The 22975-nt window shown below is 42.2% G+C and overlaps 1 protein-coding gene and 1 long non-coding RNA gene across 5 annotated transcripts in view; one reads left to right on the top strand and one right to left on the bottom strand.

Annotated features, from left to right (window-relative positions):
• MKLN1 (muskelin 1) overlaps positions 1–22975 on the top strand; it is a 679793-nt gene that overhangs the window by 382312 nt on the left and 274506 nt on the right. The window lies entirely within an intron of this gene.
• Positions 245–22975, bottom strand: part of LOC125688168 (uncharacterized) — a 117044-nt gene continuing 94313 nt past the window's right edge. The window contains exons 5-9 of one of the 3 annotated variants that reach the window (XR_007374626.1): positions 16262–16373; positions 6267–6356; positions 5940–6012; positions 4039–4122; positions 246–3134 (exon numbers count right to left, since the gene is read on the bottom strand). This is a non-coding gene — a long non-coding RNA (uncharacterized LOC125688168). Of the gene's footprint in view, positions 3135–4038; positions 4123–5939; positions 6013–6266; positions 6357–16261; positions 16374–22975 lie in introns of all 3 variants that reach the window. The other 2 variants (XR_007374627.1, XR_007374625.1) reach the window with 2 other exon arrangements.

The following is a 22975-nucleotide window of genomic DNA, read 5'->3' as shown; positions in this document are numbered from 1 at the left end:
AGAGAAGCACTGCTGCAAACTCCCTCTAGTGACAGCAAAACACCATGCGAAATGCCTCCTGCTAAATGCTGAAACACATTATTTTTAGCAGCAGTAGCAGAAATAACAGCGTGTGAAACAGTCTATGTATCAGTCCCTGCATGCTGACTCGTCCCAAAGATGGACCAGTCCACCGTTTGTGGGTATTTGTAACGCTAGAGGTGTGTGCCCAAACCTAATGTGAGGGCTGCATTAATTAACTGCTCAGTGCTGGCACTTACCACCTGGTTCCACCACAATTTCTAGGAAGTCTGACACAAGGATTTTTCTTGGAACTCTATTACTCAAGTGTGTTTTAAACCATTTAATCTTTTCAAACAGATGTATTTTTTATAACCTGTCTTCAATGTCTCATTTCAGCTGGCAGAACAAACATACCCAAGTCGAGTCTACGAAATCAAGTCAAACAACTCCCAGTGTTTGCACAGATGAGGCACAGCCACGCTCACGGTGACATTCTGCGAAGCACTCCATAAGCACATCACAGAGCTTCAGCGAGAACAAATTACCCGAAGCAGCAGCAGCACAACAGCACAGCGTGTTCTGATGACAGAAGGCAACCGCTGTGCCCTGTGTGGCTGTAAAACAACACTGTTCTGGCGGGCGCAGGAAATGCTGATGCTTTAACGCTGTGGACAATTTCCTCAAGGCATGAAAAAGCCTCAAACTTTGCCCTGCTGCAGTATAATTCAAGAAGTTAAGGGCTGTACTTGTTCCCTTCTGCAGTGTCATACCTGCACATTCTGTGCCTGCTGCTGGCAGCTCTGTGCAAGCTGACTTCAGCTGATTACAAACATCACCCGAGATGAACCCATCTGCAGTCTCCTGAGGACAGCCAAGTAGTGTTAAAATTGTTCTCTTCAGGCAGCAGGAAATCATGTCAGAAATGTAATTAATTACATCTATTTCCATGTGTTAATTACCTCCAGAGGTGTGTAACTCTTCATTTACCACAGCGACAAGCTAAACAACTAGCTGAGCCTAGAAACTGAGCTTCTACATGGCTGAAGATGGAAGAGAGAAATGTGAAATGAGCATAGGCAGTTCCCAGGGAATATCTGTTGGCAGGACAGCTTAAGCACTCCCCTCCCAGAAAATCTTCAAGAGAAAATCCAACAAATTTGGCATCAATCTGTGAGACAAGGAGGCAGTAAGGCTTCACAACCGTTATCTTCCCTGATCAGAGGCAAGGCTGAACTGTTGCAGTGTGTGTCCATGCACAGTTACACGTGCCATGTACAAGGGATTTGCAGTTGAGGTTCAGCATGTGTGTATCTGCATTTATTGCTACTCCTACAACGGGTGCAGACCACAATGTCTCAGTATGACTAACCAAAGGACAGACTCTTCCACTGAACACATCTGTACTTTTGAAGAAAGTGTCTTTCAAAAAATGTAAGAACAATGTGCAGTTCCAGAGCACAGACAACGAGAAGCACTCCTGCATTAGGGCTGTAAACTGTTCTTCTAAACTGGAAGAACAAATGAACTACAGATAGAGAACTAAGCTACTTCTCCAAGACGCCTCCTAATTAGCTCCTTCAACTATCAGACCCTGCACATTTTTAATGAATCTTTAGATCTTGGACTTCTCTGTCCCTTCCACATTTGCTAGCAATAATTTCTTTGTTTAACTGGAGAGGAAGAAGAGGAGCAGAGGAGACAACACCTTCATGCTGATGATTCTACTTAGTAGAAAAGCAGGAACTTGGGAAATATAGAGAGCAAACTCAGCTCAGTTAACAGACTTACATAAAAACTGGAAATGGACAAGCTTCTTGTTTCATTGTTTCTGTAGTTACAAATTAACACCATTCTGTACCCTTCCAGAGGAAATAAAGCATCAGCAGTTTGATCTTCAATATTACAGAATTCACAAGGCCTTATCTGACATCAGTGAGATTACTTACACGAGTGAAGCTATGTCAGAGATTAAACCACTGCAAGTTTGGAGTTTTCTCTGGTTTTGTTTTGCTGCTGAATAATTCTAGTGACTTACGAGTGGTTTAGCTGCAGCCAAAGGCTTAGCAGGTCTTTCAGTGTATTGCTTCCTTTCCATGTTCTGCCATCACAGGAGCTGCCTAAGCGGATTTTGTTAAAGCTTTTATCTATGACAATTTTATGATCCATCCACGACAGGCTGCAAGACCGAGTCAGCCTGTAATTTGGAGACAATAGCCTTCAAGTGAGTTACGTCTGACAAATTGCTCAACTTACTGTAACTTCTCAAATTCCTTTTTTTAATAAAATGTGAAGCCAAGAGAAGATGACAGATTGATAACTTTGCAGAAAGCCTCTGTTAACAGAGCGGCTATAGCATGGGAAGCAGGAGTGTGAACTTCCTACTCAACACTTGGCCATGTATCTCACTTATGAGTTGCTGCAGATACCCCACGGCAATAAGACCAAGGAACCATAAAGGAATTGTTTGCCAGCTGAAAAAACAATTAATACTTACTGCAGTGAGGAAGGGAAGAACTGCCTACCAAGACAGTAATTGAGACTGTGAAGTCAGCTACAGATGTCTTTAAAGGGTTTTTTCCCCAGTAATTTTCAATGAGAACTTAAAGCACTGCTATTGGTGAAAAGCTGTTTCATCTTTTATTTTTCTGCACCATAAATCCCCCAGCGTTTTCACCACCAGACAAACGAATTCCAACTATCAAGAGAGCTCATCCGCTATGTAATTTGTCTTTTTTTGTTCCCTTCATAAAACAAGCAGGAGAAATGTTTCTAATTTGCAAGGCTGAATAAATACCTACTGTGTTTGCCAAGACTTTATTGACATCCACTGGCTGTCCACAAAGCTGACTTATTTCTCAGATAGATGGTTTATCTCAGGCAAAAAAAAAAAATAAATCCAAACAACACAAAACCCCAAGATATTAATCCTTAAAATCAAACAAACAAATGAACAGTTCAATAAATATTTCTACATCCAGTGAAACCCGTCCAACTGGGATACAGTACCAGAGCAGGTTTTTGCTGACAGCAAGACCACTTAACATTGGGACATCCTCCAGTGCTTGCTGTGCCTCTGATGCTGCAGTTCATGTCACCTCCAGTTGTACTGATGCAGCTGTCCTTGGGCCACGCTGTGAACAAAACCATTCACATGATTCTGATTCAAAGACAAAAAAAAAAAGCCTTTATTTGCATTTCTGTTCCTTACTAAGATATTTTCAGAGCCCTGGGTTTTCACATAGTGAGGAAAGAGATGGCATGGCATTGCTGCTGACCTGGAAATAAACGGATGGGAGTAGGCAGAAACTTATTAAGCTGGTGCTAGCTAGAGACATGAACTGTGGAATCACATCTTGGATAACATCAAATCCCATCTCCCTTGCTCAGCTGGTCACGAGAAACAGAGATGAGAGTTTCAGTCTGCAATGAAACACTTCTTGAACTTACAGACAAAAATCAATACATCAAACTTTGAGATTCTTACTGAAGTTTTACTAGGTCTTCATAAAATGCCCAGCTTTCACTCCTGGCCGCTGCCTGAACTTTTTTTTTTTGCTGAGTAATTTTGTTATCTTGGAACTGGCAACGTGAAAGAAACAACCTAAGCTTTTACAGCTGTGATTTAATGACTACAAGGTCTGTGCTGGCTTGACATAAACAGGTAACAAAAAAAACTGTTTAGTCACTTGGGGAAGGAAATTAATGACATGACAAATCATTACTGTTAAAATTTCCTACACTGATGACAATACTTTGCATACCTCGCTTTCCTTCCTGTCCTTTGTTTAGCACTAATGAAAAGATCTACCAAGCAAACAATTGGGGGTATTTCCTCTGGAATGGGCGAACAGCCCATGAATAAAGACCAGTATTACTAAGCAAACATCCATTTCATTTGTTCTGAGCGCACAATATGCTTATGTTTTTCATTTTTGAAGCTTCTCAAAGCCTCTAACAGGAAAGGTCTGATGGCTAATGCTGCAAAGCATTTACAAGTACCACCTGATACCAAGGAGGGACACAGATGTGCTATACCTTAGGAAAAAAACAGCTTCTACCACGTCCAATTGTCTTTTTTTCTGAACAATCCATTATGAATGAGAAAGGGTTGTCCTCAATCTGGAAAAAAAAATAAAATGCCAGAAGCTGTTTGTGTTGCTCTTGAAATAGACAATTGAAAATGTAACCTCATAATCATTCTTCTCTTCCTCCAGACTCCTCTACAGGCCTCGAGCCCTTTTCTCAAGGTCTGAACTTCGAGTGCTTTTACAGTCAAATCAATAGAACAGGCGACCAAAGTTTACTACTAAACTTAGAAAACAGACACTGTGTTCCCTGTCAAATGAGTCATTTTGGACTAGAGACCCAAAAATTACTGAATGACAGAAGTAAGATTTAACTGGTTCGTTTTACTTTGAGGCACTGAATCCCTGGCAGTGGCACAGCCCCATACTAGGGTAAATAATTCCTTGCAGAAGAAGGACCTGTAAATAGTAGGAGCCAGCAAATCACCTACTGAATGAAGCAACGCCCTTGCTATGCAAGTCTTTGAAACCCCTTCATGTTTATTTTTTGGGATTATTAGGGAAAAAGAAATCCTAAAAATACAAAAGCAAGCTTATCAAGCTGGGGAAAATACAGTGAGATGCTCATATGACAAAAACTATAGCATACGAATTATGCATCACAAAAATTACTGTAAAGAAACTGACTTCAATTCTTACAGGGGGAGAGAGATTTCTGTGCACTCAAATTCAAGCACAACCAGCACTCACTGCTCTGCAAGGAATGATCAGCAGATCTGTATGAACATTATCATCATGCTTCTTTTTGCAGTACTTGTGAGATTGTGAGGCAGAGAAAGTGAAACAGTCTGTCTAACTCCTTGGAATCTGCCATCCCCAAACTCAGAAAGAGCTAGTGAAACAATAAGGGAACAGGAGCAGCCAGGCTTCTGTCTCTCACTCCACTATTTCTGCCCTTGTTCCCATCCTGTGCCCATCACCACAGCAGCTGACTGTTCCTCTGTCAAACAGCAATCTTTGGGGCAGCACAGGGGCTGCAGACTTGTTTTCTTTGGAGGGCATCACGGCTTTCTGGACAGAAGCATCACATGCTGCACTTCAGAAATTGTACAGGAGGATCAACGACTAACTTAATTCCCTATTTTTATAAGGTGTGTTAGAAGTACATTATCACTCACAACAAAACCCACTGTTTCTTCCTGCTATCTTTTCACTCTACAAACATCATTTTCTTCATTCCCACTGCTGTTTTACATACGCTGTAGTTTCTTACTGGGAACAGGGAGGAAACCAATAATCACTACGAAAATAAAACAGCCCTTCAGTTTAAAATATTTCCTCTGACTTACATCTTTTGGAATCTGAAGAGCCATGATCTTATTTAGAAACCACCCCGGCAAAGTCTGTGTTACGTAAGATCCAAGGGAAGTGCTAATCCTAATGCTGAGCAGAAATGGCCCTGTCACGCAGCACTCAAAACCTACACCTCCTGTCTGGATTCTTACGCCTTGCACTGTACCACGTCCACTCATGCCTCTACAAAGGAGCTCTCCAAATGAGGCGCTCGTAACTTTTCCTCCCCTCTGCTTATCTTCAGTACTCGATTTTCTTACACTGCTACATAAATAATCTTGCCAACTTGCCTGTCAGAGAAAGAAAGGTGATCTGGAAATAATTCCTCTTAGGCATGACTCAAAAGTAACAATGAATACACACCAAAGTGTTTATTTCTCTGTATTTTTTCTGGTATCGCACTGACTTCAATTATGACTATTTCGAAAAGATTCTCTGATAACGGGAGGGCAAGTAAAATAAAACTAGCAGAAAGAAGAGAAGATAGCAAATAACAGAGATAAGAAATCAAATCAAACCCAAGTGTGATTATTTTTAATCCCAAATGCATTCCCGTACCTGATAAACAGGCTGCAGAAGATCTTCTAGCTGAAGATTCAAGTATTCCTGACCCCTCCCATGAGGAGTGACACTGCAAAAAACAGAAAAGCCAAACCAGAAATATTTTCAGAGCGAAACAAACCACCTTTGAATCTTTCTTCTGCTATGTTTAAGAAGTAAAGAAAGAAAAATTCATTTTTTAAAGATGCCTACTTCCTATGTACCGGGCTGCACAGGCAGAACCACAGTACATGCCAGATGTATTTGCCCACATATTTCTCAGCAGGAAACACATCCCATGTAGAGAATGTATTCCATCAACTTACTGGAAAGGGGATTATTTACCTTTCTGTTTGTACTCATTTACAAGTAGGCTTTCCATCAAAAACATGTTCTTTCTTTGGCACTGGGAAGGCACTCACAGAAGATCAGCACCTGGAATTCATTAAAGCATTTATTTAAATGTACATTTACATTTTCATTACAAAAGTATCTCCTTATAAAGGCAGAGGAAAAGTCGCGTGGCTATCACACATTGTTACCAGCTCCCTTTCATCTCAGATTACCACATTCTATTACAGATGAAAAAAGCAGTACACACAAATAGGAGCTGCTGACACTTCCCACCACTCCAGGAACCCCCCCTCTTTGACCGACAGAATAAACAGAACCACCCAGAGGTTTTCTGTACATGTATTTATGTATTTTAAAAAAACCTCATATGAGAAGTTATATCTATACATAACCTTTTCTGCACCTGTTATTGTAGATCAAGAAACGTGACCTTATTGAACAGTTTTTGGTCTGTTCTGAAGTAAGAGGGTCGACAGACGTACCTGAAGATTTTAGGGACAGATGACTGGCTCCTATGTTATGCTACAGACTGGAAAAGTCATAGAATCATAGAATGGCCTGGGTTGAAAAGGACCACAATGATCACCTAATTTCAACGTCCCTGCTGTGCACAGGGTCACCAACCACCAGACCAGGCTGCCCAGAGCCACATCCAGCCTGAGCCAGGAGATGAGAGCCATCTTCAACACACATGCAGCAGAGATGAAGGATTCCCCATCACCTGGCACTAGCATTGGCAGCACTGAAATTCCTACATCCCGTGGACCACAGGCAGCTTTGAGCATTTACTATTCCTCGTTCCTGAACCTCTTCATAATGCTCAGTTCATGCATTTGACTGCTGCTACAGGACAAAATACATCTCTAGGATAAAAACAGGCAATGTGCTTCAATAATGAACACTGATGCCATGCCACAGAAAATTACAGAGCTAATTATAGAATCACAGCATAAAGCTCAACATATTAAACAGAGCCAAACAAGAGATGTGAGAAAGTGCTGGATTTTGAAACCGATTTTGTTTTGCAGAGTATTCTTTGCTTTAACCTATTGCAGCTACTGAACAGCTATAGCTGTACTAGGAAAATACGTTCCCATCTGAAGAACAGAACATACATGTAGCTATTTTGCTGGAACTTGCTTTTCATAGAATCATAGCATCATTAAGGTTGGAAAATATTTCTAAGCTCATCCAGTCCAACCGTGAACCCATCCCCATCGTGCTCACTAAACCACGTAACTCAGTGCTGTGTTCCCCTTTTTCTTGAACACCCCCAGGGAAAGTGACTCTACCACCTCTGTGGGCAGCCTGTGCCAGTGCCTCACCACCCTTTTTGAGTTTTTCCTAACATCCAATCTTCTGATCCTATTAGTCCCCTCTCTGCATCCAGCTCCACATTTTGAAGCTACAAATAAGGTCAGCAAATTGTCTATTGAGCATCAAAACAAAGGAGGCTGATGTTCCTGGTCTTATTTTCTCTGGAACATGAGAAACTCAGGTTGAGCACATGATAAAGCTATTTCATTACAGAGATGTTAAGGTTCCCTATGGTTTCCAGGGAAGCACTGTAAAACTGCTGTAGCAGATCAGAGTCCTGATGATGGACCAACATACATCAATCTGAGAGTTTCATACAGATCAGAATCAAAGCAGTTTGTTTTCTGTTTCAGTGCCTGAGATAAGGAAGGGTAAAGAGAGATCAAAAGAAAAGAAAGCATAAGGAATAATCAGACAATAAAATCTCCCACGTAGGCAGATTACCAGCTTGATGGCCTATCTAATCCAGGCATCATAGGAAGGTACAACCTTAAAATTGAGGCTTTAAGGTACTTCTGCAGCATTTACAAGAAGGCCTGCATGAGAGAAAGCTCCTTTCTGTTGAAATGATACGGAGCTGCAGCTGACCACTATCAGTTCAGATGTGTGGAAGTCAGGGAAACATTTCAGGAGACAGATGAAATGATGCACACCCCTGTGCATCCACAACTTTACTGCAGCAGTAGCTAAACACGTGCTAACGAAGAAAACTTCCAAGACAGAAGATCAGACCTTCTGATGAATGCATTAAGAATATGATTAGCAGAGATCACAGAAATTAAGGACGCTGTGTCAAGATTAAAATTCAACCTGGACAATGTGTTGAACGTTTGCCCAGGGAAAAGAAGATGAGGATGAAGAATTAATGCTAAGAAAAAGTGACTACAGACTCTGAAGATTCAGATGGATTCAGGATACAGGAGCTAGCCTAGAAGTGGTCTTTAACAAATGGTTCAACACACCACTTGTAAAAATATGGCTACTAAGGAATAACGGTGACAAACCAAATCAAAACAATCCTGGTGACTTACTAAGAAGAGTTAGGTCTTCATTCAGCCCACATCTGAATCCTCCTATCTACAATAGAGAGATAATTAAATCAATTAATCAATGACTAAATGAGCTCACTTACTTCATGGCATGACTTTCATTTAGTCTGATCCGTCAACAGGCATCCTAATACCAATCTGTAATAATTTGCAAATTCAATTTAATTTCTTAGACGCGATGAGAAAAGGGGAATTGTCACAGAGAACAGAACTGCATTAAAGACACAGAACTCACTGAGTTAATGCACAACACAAATAGCAGTAAGCATCTGTCAGCAAGGCCCACTCCCTGCTCAGCAATGCTGACCATTCTGCATTCACTGTGCAGTGGTTAGAACAGGTTTGACACGACATATGCAGCTGCCAGCCCACAATGGTGTCCCCAAAGCACTGCCTTGCAGCTGGACTGAGTTTTCACGATGTATTCCCCTTTCAGCCCCTTGCAAATAATTTCATCAAGAGATTCCTTTTGCACAGAATTGCTTTGGATTTCTTTGTGGTTTTAATACTGGCCAAGTAAATTCATTCTAAATTATCCCCACAATTGTCTACTGTAGCAACTGTGAAGGTTAAAAGGATGTAACAGTTGAAGTGATGACTGGGGTAAGTAAGTATGTGCCATGTAACGTCAGCTGCAGAAAAGGACCTGGCAAAGTAAGATGTAAGAAAAAAAAGAGAAAAAAGGAGAAGGCAGTCTTCAGAAGGAAAACCTGATAGGGATAAGAATGTGGTACGCACATAGATCTGCATGCAAACTCCCAAGTGTAGAGCAGGTGACAAGAGGACAACTTGGCACAGTGCGGGGCTGTGCAACCAGACTGTGCAAAGTGCCCACATTCCATAGCAAATGCAGAGCAGCATCCTCCAGAGGCATGGTCTGCCTCAGCAACGCTGGCTGTTCTAGCAGCTTCCTTTCAGCATCGAGAGAAAACAGGGAAGGAGACACAATCAGCAGAGAAGGGAAATCAGGCGAACAATGATAACATTAGCAGACTATATTAAGCCCTCTTTAATGGTAAAATTAAGTTAGGTTTCTATCAGCAGCAAGCCAAAATTTTTTTTTGCTGGCGCAGAATACACGTGACTGGAGCATCAGGAAGCCCACAGTCTTTCTGCTTAACGGGTGACAGCACAGAGCAGCATGACATGACTGTCTGTGAAGATGGCTGCATGGCGAGCACCCCTCGCCACCAGGCTGGGTGCCAGACATGCAGCCTGTCACCATGCCACCAGCCAGCCCTCATCCCCCTGCTCACATTGCAGGTTAAGGGATGTAAAGGGAGAAACTGTGAGTTATGTGCCAGGCTTCTTTTTAATTCTGCCTAAATTTTGGCAGGATGGAGAACCTGGAGTGATCAAACTCAAGTAGTTGTTTGGGTGCCAATGTATGATCTTAGAGCCTGGTGTGACCTGCTGCTCATGATTAAAGGTGTCCCATTGGAGTGATTCTCATCTAGACTCAACTGCAACCCACATTTAGGTAAAAAAACAAAACAAAACAAACCATCAGCATGAGCATCAGGCAAGTCCCCTGGCAGAGCCTGGAACCCATCACTCAGGTTGGAAATTAGCAAAAATTTATCCTCAAAAAGCATGGTGAGGCACTAGCACAGGCTTCCTGGGAAGGTGGTGGAATCACCATCCCTGGGGGTGTTCAAGAGAAGGGGAAATATGGCACTGAGGGACATGGTTAGTGGGCATGGTGGGGATGGCCTTACTGTTACTCTAGATGATCTTAGAAGTCTTTTCCTCATTTCCAAATTAGATGACTGTATGGTACGAGAAAAGCAATGGTGACACAGAGCTCCTTCTCTATCAAGGCAATGAGGAGGCAGCAGTCTTGCTACAAGAGTTCCTATCTAAAAGCAGGGTGTGTTTTATACCATCATAGCCTCCTGCTGCACCCCCTGTCCAGCCCAAAATATGGAAGCGTTGGACATCTAGCGCAACACCACGACTCCTGAAGTGGCCACACTACTCCTGGCACCCTGACAACCCCTCTCAGAGCTCACCTGAGCACTCCTGTGCTTGCTGCCCACATGCACACATGACTGGATATACTGGTGCCCCAACTCTTGCTTAACACATCACAAACAAGGTTTCTTGGAAGTGCCTCCCTCTATCCTGATTGCTTTGTGTCCAAAATAGTGAGAACTACATCACACCCCCGCTATCCTCCTAAGTCCTGAAGTGTTCCCCAACAGCCATGGCTCAAAGTTCCCTTTCTGCTGTGGTGAAAACTGAGCAATTCTGTGATCCAGCACTTTTTCACAGCAGATGCAGGAAGTATTTCCTCATCCTGGCCCAGGCAGTGAGTTCCATAACCAAGAGCAAAAATCCAAGGACATAAAGCTCAGCATCTACATGCTTTTCAGAAAATTCAGAACCTTCTCAGTACTGCCTGTTTCAAAAGTGTGCATGCTGCATGTACACAGCTAATGATGTGAAGCTAAAAATACACCACTTCTGCTGTTACCTCTGTCTGTGTGAAACTGGTAATATTCTGGATGAAAGTTTGTGTATAGGAAAAGGAGTAAGTAGAAGAATCTTGGATGTAATTGCAAGGACAGTAACAAACAGAAAGCACAATGGATGCAAAATAGAAGCACAGACTGAAATAAATGGAGGAATGAACATGATTATGTCTGAGGTACGGTAATACATGACAAACTTGCAGCAGAACTGTTACAGTGTCTTGCTGACTCTATTGTTAATCACAGTATTGCACCTCAGACGTTCTATAGATTCCCCTTACAGCCAATGAACAATCAGCACTTTCTCCAAGAGAGGAGGCGTGCCCGGAGTTTGCTGGGGAACAGATCCAGTTGCATTTCCAGACTGAAGCAGTCTTCTGTTTACACTGAGCTGTAAAACATCCAACTGAAACAGCACTCATCCTGCTTTCAAGGACCGTAGAATCGTATTCGGTTTCCAGTTAAGATGAGGATAATGCGTATCCTGTACGGATGAGACAGGGTAGGTTGAAATAGCTAAAATAACTGAACTAAATATGCAAACTGCACTGTTAAAACCTATGGAATAACCTTTGCATACAAAGTCAGAAAAATGACAGACATAAACATGAACTATAGAACTGTAAAAACAAAGAGTTGTATAATGAAGATATAAAAACAGATGCTTTTTTGTTTTCTGTCAGTACACGTCCACAAGTTCGAGTTTCAGCATTCCTGACACATTGCCTTGTACTGTTGCCCTTGAGTAAGACAAGCTTTCCTCAAATCCCATCTCTTTAGCAGTTCTGCACCCCAGTACCAAACATTTATGGAGGTAAGGGAACGAAAAATAACGGATTTGCTACAATCCAATCAAGCTCTTTTCTTCACAGATCGATAGTAGTGCATTATGAAAGTGAGATGCTAAGCCTGCCTTCTGCACTACTAACTCCCCCCAGCACTTTCTGCTCTTTTAAACATCCTGCAGGGAAGATTTCCAACACTGAGTTGTGCCTAACTCCGCCTCTGACCCTTCCTGTCCGGGACTGAGCAATAGGCTTTGTCTCATTAATTCAGTGGTTTTTAGGAAACTACTTTTTCCTGCCAGTTTTGAAACCCAAAGGAATTTTCTAGATGCGCAGTGACAACTCATGAGTAATAGCTGCCCCATTAACTACCACGGAGTCATAAAACATAACAAAATAATTCAGCTTCCCAGTGTTTTTCCGATCGGCTTTCCCTTTCCAAGCCCTGTAGTGCTCACAAACATCCCAACTATCTAAGTGACGTCATTTATAGTCAGAATCCTTAAAAGAAACAACATGCCCAGGTTGCTCAATCCTTTGGTATTCTTGCCGCCATTTCTTTTTGCCCTAGGGCACTTTTAAGTTGTTTTCCCTTTTTATTTAAGTTTTGCCTACACGAAGCCTATGTGTCCCGTGCCCACGGTCAAAAAGCAATGTGGGGAGCTGTCAAGATGTGAAAGACGAGAATAAACCTGCTCTCCCACAGCTCTGTATCTGCCACCACAACATCCACGCTTGCTTTTTCTCCAGCACTTGAAAATATTCCTTGGTAGGGAAAAAGAGACTCTCTGTGTGAACTCAGGATACAGCTTTGCTCCTCATTCACCTCTGGGCAGTTCAGTGTTAAGAAATCTCCCTGCATCTCTTCTAGACAGGGTGACCCTGTTTCTGAATTGCCTTTAATAGAAGCAGCTCATCCATTCCCTTTCAGAATCTGGGAGTCAAAAAGAACAGTCCGATGATTCAAGAAATACCCTGTAAGCTACAATTTCTGCAACAGTTTGTGAGAATGAGGGACAAGACTCAACATCCTGCCTTTCAGTCCACTACGATGATCACCTTGTGCTGATACACACAGGTCCCCAACACGGTACCCACCATTTCAGAAACTACATCCTACCAGGTTCTGTCTGAATGCACCTTCAGCAGGCAGAGTACCTCACAGGATAACTCAGATTTGGAAAAAGCAGATAGAGCTGTAGATGTCCCTGTTCACTGCAGGGGAGTTGGACTAGATGGCCTTTAAAGTTCCCTTCCAACTCAAATGATTCTACCATTTTATGAAAGTGAAGATGAGAACAGTTCCACACCTTTTACAAAATGGAGATTAAGTAACATAAGATAACAAACTCAATTCTGTCTGGGAGATGAAAAAATTTAACAGTATTTCTATTTTGCATTTATTTTGACAAAACTGCAGAAGTCTTAACAAAATGTCACGATTCTGTGATTTCAGCATAAACCTTTGAGGTGCAGTTGTTAACCCCGTGCTACAGATGGCAAAAAGGAGGACAGAATCAAGTTGGTGTATGGTGACCAGAGCTCAGTGCTCTAACTGAAACATGTGTCCTTCTTCCTTCGGGAAAACTTCTGCTCCTGGTGCCCAAGTGAAATCTTGGATGCCACAGAATAAAAACCTTTTTAGCAACCCTAATGTCTCAAATTGCTGCAGACCTGGAACCTGTCTTATAACGAGCAGCAGAAAGCAAAGGAATGAGATGAAGTGGGCAATCCAGGCCGTGTTTCACAATGCTAAATTTAGGTAAGCAGTGATGATATCCAATGAATGTAACTCACTGAATTTACAGATTTCTCCAGGCCATTGTCAGAAAACTAAACAGTGGAACACTTATTTCTTTGCAGAGAGACCCGCTGGCACCTTGCTCTTTGTCTCCAAGTCAGTAGCTTTGGTACCGAGATCAGCAACTTTAAACGAACATCTGTGACAGAAAAGAAGCACAGTGATCAAAGTCAGCAAGAGTTTGCTTGAGCAATAACTGAGCAAAGATTCCAGCCCAGGAGTTCAGGAGACTCACTGATAATGATCTCACTTGGAGTTTGGTGCTAAAAGTCAACGGTTGTGAAAATTTGACTTTATGCATTGCTGCACAACGGGCAACAAAGATGGGATCAACTTGCCAGCTGAGCTTGTCATAGCTTTTTTATGAAAGAGTATGGAGGTATTGATGAGAAATGGGGATTTTCAGCAAGGCTGAGATATACAGCAGACAAAGAGGCAGACTGCGTTGGATTAACTGAAATGGATTTGTAAAGTTTCAGGTGTTTAGAGACTGCTCATGTAAGATGAAACAAAAAAACGGTGTATGAAATGAAGAACTCCGAAAGACAAAAGAAGCACTCCTGCTCATCCTTTTCCTAACGTAAGGTAACGTACAACGAACTAAAATTATGTTAATATTTAGCTACTTATAATACAATCCCAACTGAACACTGGTCTTAATGCACTGCGAGCAGCAATGTGAACAAACACAGAACTCCCACTGCCCTGCATGGTTTACAGCCTGGAGAGTGAGGGAATACTCAGCTTATTTGTAAGCACAGGTCAATGCTACAAGAACACCAGAGGCAAGATCTTCTAAGGCTTCACAAATCAGGCCTCTGGGTAAATAATGAAAAACATTCAACAGCATTAATTTGAGTGAAAAAACAAGGCACACGATTCCTCAAACCTTTGCAACCATCCTTTCACAAGAACTTCATAACCTCTCCCCAGATCTTTCATACTTGTTGCTGTTAGAGATGCTGTCAAGCAGACAGGCCGACCACACATCTAGAATCCTCTACTGTTCCTGTGCTCCTCTGACATAATTCAGCTCTGTCATTTAAGCTGAACATTTCAGAAACAAGAAAGCTACTGAAACTGAGTTTGGAAAGTGTTTCCAAAGCTGCAGGGACCATCAGGCCAGCTGACAGCTCCTCATTAAGAAAAGCAAAAAGAAACAAAAGAACAACATCTTTTCCAGGCGGTGAATGACACTAGCATGAGACCGACAACTTTTGGAATGAGGTCACCTCCGTTTCCCTTCAGAAATGAAGCTACCAAGTACAATTAACAATAATTAAAAACTCCTTTCACAAAAGGACACTATACTTTTATTATCTCTGTTGAAACCTAATCAAAAACATCACAATGGGCTTGTTGATTTTTTTTCCCTTTAAATCAAGGCTGACAGGAAAGAGAAAGAAACTGGCAATTAAAAACAGAAGCCCAATTTTCTTAGGTGCTGCAGTGTTTTGGCTCAAAATTTATGTTCTCCTCTACTCCCACAGAAGAACAATTCACTATTTACTACCACGATATGATAAAACACAACCAAAAATTCTAATTAAAAATAATTTAAAAAGCTTAATGGGGAAATATGTGATCTTGATAATCAAATTTGGAGGTTAGAATGTGATTGCCTTTAACGTCCTTTCCAACTCATGCCATTCTATGATGATTTGATGAATTTATATGGAAAATGTAAGCACTAAGTGTTATCACACTCGTAAGAGTTTACTGGCCCCAGGCCTAATGATGTTCTACATCAGATTCCAGATGCATTAAAAAATGCTGACGTTTCTTTGCATTCCAATTCACTATCACAAGTTCTGAGATGTTCACTGCAAAGATGTGAAAGTGTTTTTAACTTTTCCACTATTCCTTATTCATATTTGTTTCCTCTTACACGTGGATGAAATGTAACACAGGAAGCTCTCAGTAGAGACCCAGCAACACAGCAGCACCTGTAGAGCAGTACTGCTCCCCTCAGGATACTCAGAACTAAAATTATTTGCCTAATAGTACCTATGCCTCCTGTCATGGTCAGGTGCTGTACTTGGCCTGCAGCTAACATTCCACAACACTGGGATACTCCCAAAAAACTCATGATGTACCTGCCAGCCCCATGGGAACGTCCCATGAGGTGTCTCAGAAGCATCACTCATGTGCCAGCAACTGAACCCTGTACACTCGTAAACAGGTATGGGCACATGTACGAAGTTATTTTGTCTTTGTACCAGTGCCAAATGCCACCCACGTAGTCCGCTGCACATCCATAGTATAAAGAGAGCTAGAAAAAGGAATAAAGCCTTTAGAAGGCTTTTGACTGTGACTGTGGACACAAGAAGTTGCACCGTTCTTTATCAAGAAAGATATTTCGATGTTAAGGTCTCCACCTGCAGGCAGGCAAAATTGCCAGCTTGAATTCACCGAGCAGAGCTTTAAGGTGCAGATCAGACACTGGCAAGTGGCTTTGCCCAGAAAAGAGCCCTTACACTTCCAGAACACGATTCATTCTGAAAGATTTATTGCTGTAACCCCAAAGCGACCCTGTGCCACACAGTACAACGCTACGCACCTGAGCGCTGCCCACGGCCGTGGCAGGGGCTCTCAGGGCCATCCATCCTCCTGCCTGGAATGCTGCTGTCTCATCTGCTCGCACCAAGCCCACTGCAGAGATGGTGCTAAGGCTGGGGAAAGGGAAACGACAGGGTTAAGCAGCAAGCATGTAGGATATGGGTGAGGAGAAGACCACCTGCACACAAGCCACGTGCCGGTGGACAGGAGAGCTGCCAGCCAGCAGCCAAGAATAGCGGCAAGCAGGCAGATGGAAAGGAAACACATGCTCTTAAGCAAGAGGTCAAGGCAGTCTGAACTCATCAGCGCTTAAATACAGTCTTGCAGGGACTGAATGCTGCAAATCCCCACTGGTATCAAGGGGAAGGTGGAAGGCTGACGACCACACAGACCAAGGATGTTACGACAGGAGCAGATAATTCTGCTGCTGCTGTTTCACATACATATATTTACAGCTGAGCTGACTGTAAACAGGGAAGTCACGTGGCATCCGGATTGTCACGCAGTGACTTCCTTCGTGTCACGCAGCCTTAGAACACTGCCTTCAGCGTCTGTCAGACCAGAAGGCTCTGCAAAAATGGGAGCCTTTAAGCAACTCCTATCAACAACGCCCATCTCAGCCATCTTCCATGACTCAGGAATCTGTTTCTGGATGGCAGCGTCTATTTTCCGCTTTAGTTCCCAGCAGGGTATGTAACAGAAATGAATCTGAATGCTGACACAGGGAGTAGATTGATTGCAGTATTTTATTTTTTTGGACCCGGTCCCAATTTTAGTCTGATCTGGTTCTCAGATAGGAGGTTGTACATTGTCATGTACTTTGTAAAAGCAGTTGCTACACTGATCTGACAAGATATGCAAGGCTGTGCATCTGCGGCTCAGAAAGGCAGATCACTGCGCACAGCAGATGCATCAAATTTTCTCAGAATAATGAACTAGAGATTTACTGAAAGGAATATGGAAATAATTTTATGGGCTTCTTCCAAACACAGAGATATAAATACAGGTCAGATTTGCAGAGCATATTCATATAAGCACAGTTGTGTTTTAAAAGCAATTTTTAAAGAAAATATTTTATAATGTTACTAAGCCTGGGAGACAGCAGACCCAGCCAATTTTCTTGTACTATTATGCACACTACATTCTGGGAAAAAAAAATTAATTCAACTTTCAACCAATTATCCACATGACAGATGAAATTTTCCTATTTCCCAGTTTCCAGAAGGTGTCACCATGAGCTGGAATGAAGCACATAGGTGCTGTCTGCTGCTGAGCGCTTTGAAAACCTTATCATTTAGAGCTATATGCTCATAATGGCAATTCATTATGCAGTACATGTGAGCAACAGAAGCAAATGCATCTGAGACACACAAGCACACAACCACTGTCCTACCTATGGCAAAATCAGTTATTCAGAGTCCCTTATCCAACTTGTGCTTGCAGCATGTACAGCTGCTTTATTTTATCTTTTTGCCACAATACCTCAGTTACAGATTCCGAGACTGGAAAGGTTAATTTCCTCTTATTCCATATTATAGTTATTCCACTCCTTGACACAATTTTACTAACTTTATCCAAGTAAGAAGGTTGCCTTCTTATTATAAAGGGCTGTGTGACAGTTACTGTATGCACATTTTAATGGGTGTACCACTTAAGATACCATTTTTGACAGAATCTCAAACCTTGGGATGTAGCCATGATTTGGTCTGTTTGTGTGCCTTCAGATCAGATTCCTGATGCTTGCAGCATCTCCTGAGCCACCAGAGAATTGCCATCTCTTACTCCATGTTAGCTGCTAAGCATTTCTTCTAGTGAAAGAACTGTAAGTTTTCTTTTTAAACAGACAAATCCCTCTCTGACAAATGGACTGGTTCTACCGGACCAAGCAAGACAGAGAAATGGTGAAATCCTATGTCTGGCAATAAAAAATAAGCTGCTGTGAACAATCTTTCAGACCACAGCTGTAAACCTAAGAAGCCCACATTGCTGGAGTGTTCATGCATGAAACACAGCAACACATAACAGGGAGCTGTGAACCCTAATGCAGAGTGTGGCGGGTCTTCCAGGGAGAAAGCTCTACAAAGACATCATTATTACACACCCCTATTTTTAATATTAGGAAAATAAGATACCCCTTGCTAGTAGTTACAGTCTTGAAGCAGCAAACACAACTGGAACACATGACTGACCATAGGCAGAAAAAAAGAAGAAATTCAGAGCATCACAAGGGATGGGATGAGTGACTTTGTCTAATTTTTTTTTCTCAAAACCACCCTCCCTGTCCTCCTCCCATTTCAGCATTTTAAGCAGCTTCAGCCAGCTAAAAATATTCTTACTTCTTGTTTGAGCCGTCTGGCCATTTTCCTACAGACGCTATCTCAGCATTACAGTCAGTACAACTAACAGCATTAGTTACTTTCTTCATTCTCAGATCAAGTGTTCTCCTTCACTTTTTCCTGAACACTTCCCTTTAACAAACAGAAAAGGCCCAGTAATGAAAGTATCGAGATGATATCTTCTGAAATAAAATCTGTTTTACAACAGCAGGAAACGATTAAGATAATGCATAGACTTCAGGTAACCTATTCCAGTTTTGTGTTTAAGATGACAGCTTCAAAGGCTCAGAACTCTATGGGGCAGAAGTAAAGTCAAGTAAGCCAAGCCAAAGGGATGTAACAACGCACCTTTTCACCAGGTTGCTCTGAACATTCTCCGTAGCATCTAAAATACGCTGCTTCATCGTACAGTCCCACACCTTTAAGAAACTGTAAACTTCCTTCCCTGTAGCAGCTTCCTGCAACCGCCCCTTCAGGTAATAAAGGATTAGAATGATCAGAACCGCAGTGTTTATGAAACCTTTTTTCTGCAGCTCTTTCCTCAGTCTAAAAATGAAAGGAGCGGCTATGCTAGAAGAAAAAAAAAAAAAAAGAAAAGAAAAACAACATAATGAAAAGGAAGCACACACCCATATGGAAAAAAAATGGCAACAGACGAAGCATGCTTATTACAAACCCTTTGTAAGCTTGCCACTGCCAAAAAAACAAACAATTAATTAAGCAGAAAAGAAACTTTAAGGTTTTCTTTCCTATGTACTCTCAGAATCTTACGACAACCCGCGTTTCCAGAGGACACTTGCTGCTCTTACAGTTGTTGTGGTTACTTATAATATCAAACATAACAGCAAACAAGCTTCTCGTTAGGGCTGCGACTGTCAATATTTTAGCAGCCTCTAAGCAATCCCGCTGATGGCAGTAAGAGGGGGATTTTCACCCTAGCAATTCAATTCCTGCAGTTCCTAAAACACAAAGCACGCGTAAACACTACTGGGATTTGTGCTTATGTAAGTAATGCAAATGTGGGGCTTTGACAGATCTACAACCCAGCAGGCTTGCATTAAACATACCCACACATTCCTCTGCATCTTACTTTGCACAGTTACTACGGCATTTAAACATTAGCAAGAGATTTGAGTTCTTGTACCAGCACAGCATCTGCCTTAGTACAGCAAAATATTTCTGGATTTGACTCAGATAAAAAAGATTAAACAGACTACTGTAGGAGCTTGCGTGACTATACTTACAGCTTTGGAGGAGATTTAGATTGCAACAGGTGACGCTTAAGATGAAAAAAAGACTATGGCACAGCAACCTTGTTTGGTACAGCAGGCTGGGTGGTGTGCTAGGCCCTCATCTTGCTGTTAGAGCACTTATAAAGCAGAGCAGTCTTCCTCAAGAAGGAGGTTCAGCAAGGTGGAACTCTTTCCTTGCCTGGTTACTCGATGCAAAGACCTGCAGGGCCTGGTCTCCAGTAGGGTATTTCAATCCCACACAGTGTGTTAGTTATTCCTCAGCAAACACACACCTTTTTGGCAGCTAAGATAAAGATGTAACTTTCTGCAAGAGTCATTCAACCCTATTTGGTCTTCAAAAGGACTTGCTTTATTACAACAAATATTGAAAACATACCACACACAACCCAGTGTACCTTAACGGGACAGTACAGCAATTACCTTCAACAATAGCCTGACTGTATCTGACTAGAAAAGGTCACAGGTAGGGTTTAAACTCCGCCATGGTAAATTAAAACCAATTACTGATTAGACATAGTGAACTAATATACCAGATACAGGGGAAAAAAAAATCTAATTAAAGTTGTCAGTCACAGTTTGCTAATTATTTAAGAATATTTCATGTTATGCTCATTCAAATGAAATGTTTTCCTAGTGTGGGAAATTCTGCTAGGCTGATGTGTTGAACATCTGTAATTTGAGCACATCATGTTTGTACCTTCAATCTCAGCCTCTCCTTACAGTGAGGTTGAGAGCTAGGACTGCTTCCCTGAGGGAGAGGCAGCTCAGGGGAATCCCAGCACACCCCTGAGTACCTGAAGGGAGGGCACAGAGAGGATGGAGACAGGCTCTGCTCAGTGGTGGCTCACACAGGCCCAGAGGAACAGGCACTGGGCACCATTTGGAGCCCAAGAGGCTCCTTCTGGACACCAGGCAACACTGCTGTGCTGTGCGGATGACAAAGTCCAGGCACAGAGATCCAGAGGCTGTAGGGTTCCACAGGGACCTCGGAACCTGGCCAGACATAGGGCTGAGCACAGCTCTAGATTTCCCCCCTTGAGCAGGCTTTGGACCAATGGACACAGAGGCCCCTTCCCACCTCCACCATTCTGTGATTCTGTAATATTTGCCAGGTAGCTCTTTCCATCTACAGCTCTACCACCACAAACGGCAACGCCCCAGACAGACTAAAGCATATGCTGAGTTCACCTCGCTTCTCTTTCATTTAATTAAGAGTCAAAACCACCATCTACTAATGATCATCTCACATATTGTTGCATGAACATCAACAACTGACGAGTTGTCAGCTGCTCACCAGATGCACAGGCACACTAAGATTGAAGCAGTGGAGCTGGATACAGACTGTTGGAAAGCAAGAGAGGTCTTGGAGCTCTCCTTTCTACCTAAGCACACCATGATGCCCGCAAGCCTTGGGACATAGGTTTTGCCATTCCTTCAGGTATTGTTAGTCGGCCCATGAAATGGCTTCAACTTTTTTGCTACATACCTACCCATCAACTCACCCACTCCTCTTTCACTTGCCAGTCTAATCACTCGCCCACTCGCATTTTCTCTTACTCAATCACACTAAGCCATCCATTTACATGTTTCTCATTCATTTCCCCATTTGGTTACACAATCCAATCCCCAAATACCTTCAATCCACTCTCTAATAGTAATTTAACCTCTTATAATATTCCTGTCCTCACCTTTCGCTTCAACATCCCTAGCCTGTATGGAGCTTCTTAGGTGGTTTTAAGGAAAGCAAACAAAAAACTCCTCTCTGAAGTCTTGCAGTGCAATCCTCTCATCATTTGGGGCACTCTGAAATGAAAAAAACAGTTACGGTGCTTTAGAAAATGGAGGTCTGGGCTAAGGCACTGGGGTATGACCAGAGGAACTGTGGTTTGAGTCAGGACAGCATGGCCATGGGCCAGCTCACACCAACTGGTCTCTCTCCCACAGGGTGACACAGCAAGAACAATGCCCATTTGTCCTCCTTATGGTCAGGGAATGTTTGTTTTGGGGGGTGTTGATCAAGCTCTTTGTGGTTAAGACGTTGGAAATGTTCAAGCCAACCCTGCTTGGGCACCCAAAGCTTCTCATCGAAAAGACCAAGCGCTGAGAAACAAACAACAAACAAGCAACCTCCAGACCCCACCAAAACGAATGGAACTATGCAAGGAAACAACAGTTAGAAAGTGGTTTTGAGAAGAATAGAGAACAATGGAAAGTGTGTGTGGGGGGGGGGGGAATAAACATGCAGGCAACTACGATACAACTTCCAGTATTTCTGTCACTAATAGGAAAGTGTCACTTTATTCTTTCTCCCTGTGATGCATTACATGCATAAGCTCACTTCCTCAATGCCACAAAAGAATCACTTTATTTACACTGGCATACCACCCCTACACAAATCCATTTTCATTTCAGAGTAAAAGTGGCCTTTTCAGGTAACTTTAACAGATTCTCAGGTAACACCAGAATAGACCACCCTTATGTTATAATAAAATCAGCTTCTGAGAAATTATACTGTTAGCAACTTGATTTAAAAACAACAACAACAACAGCAACAACAACAACTAACTTTAATAATTAATTTTTTTTTCCCAAATCCTCAAGAACTGAAGGTGCAGCACTTGGGTAGGCGATGCTTTAATGTTCAAGAGCACATCATTCTGTTCTGCTCATACTTACAGGCTGTTAGCATCACAGAGCAGAGAATTACTAAAAGATGAGACCACAGACTTGAAATAATGTGATAAAACAAAGAAACGGAAAAATTTAGGCCAAATATCAGGCAAAGAAAAAATGTGCCATCAAGTTTTATGGAAAAGAGTTCCAGAGGGCCAAGTTCTTGGAGTTTCTCTAGCCATAAACCATAGAAGCAAAACTGCAGCAGAAAACATGTCCTGGCAAGACGACGGTCTGAATGATCTAATGCACTTTCCATCTCTTAACATCTATGACTGTGTGGCTCCGCAGGAGTGCTTAGCAGATGGCTGGCCAACTTCAGTACCAGCTCAATCGTCTGATAATAATCTGGTAATCAAAGTCTTCAATTGAAAGGATGCCCTCGCATCTGCATACTGCTGTTATATCACACCATGTTCATTCAGCGTTGAGAGTTGCACTGCCATCAGAGAG

Source organism: Lagopus muta, chromosome 1, assembly GCF_023343835.1.
Source record: "Lagopus muta isolate bLagMut1 chromosome 1, bLagMut1 primary, whole genome shotgun sequence".
Taxonomy (NCBI): domain Eukaryota; kingdom Metazoa; phylum Chordata; class Aves; order Galliformes; family Phasianidae; genus Lagopus; species Lagopus muta.
The sequence above is the reverse complement of the archived record's forward strand: the minus strand, read 5'-3'. Positions and strand labels throughout refer to the sequence as shown.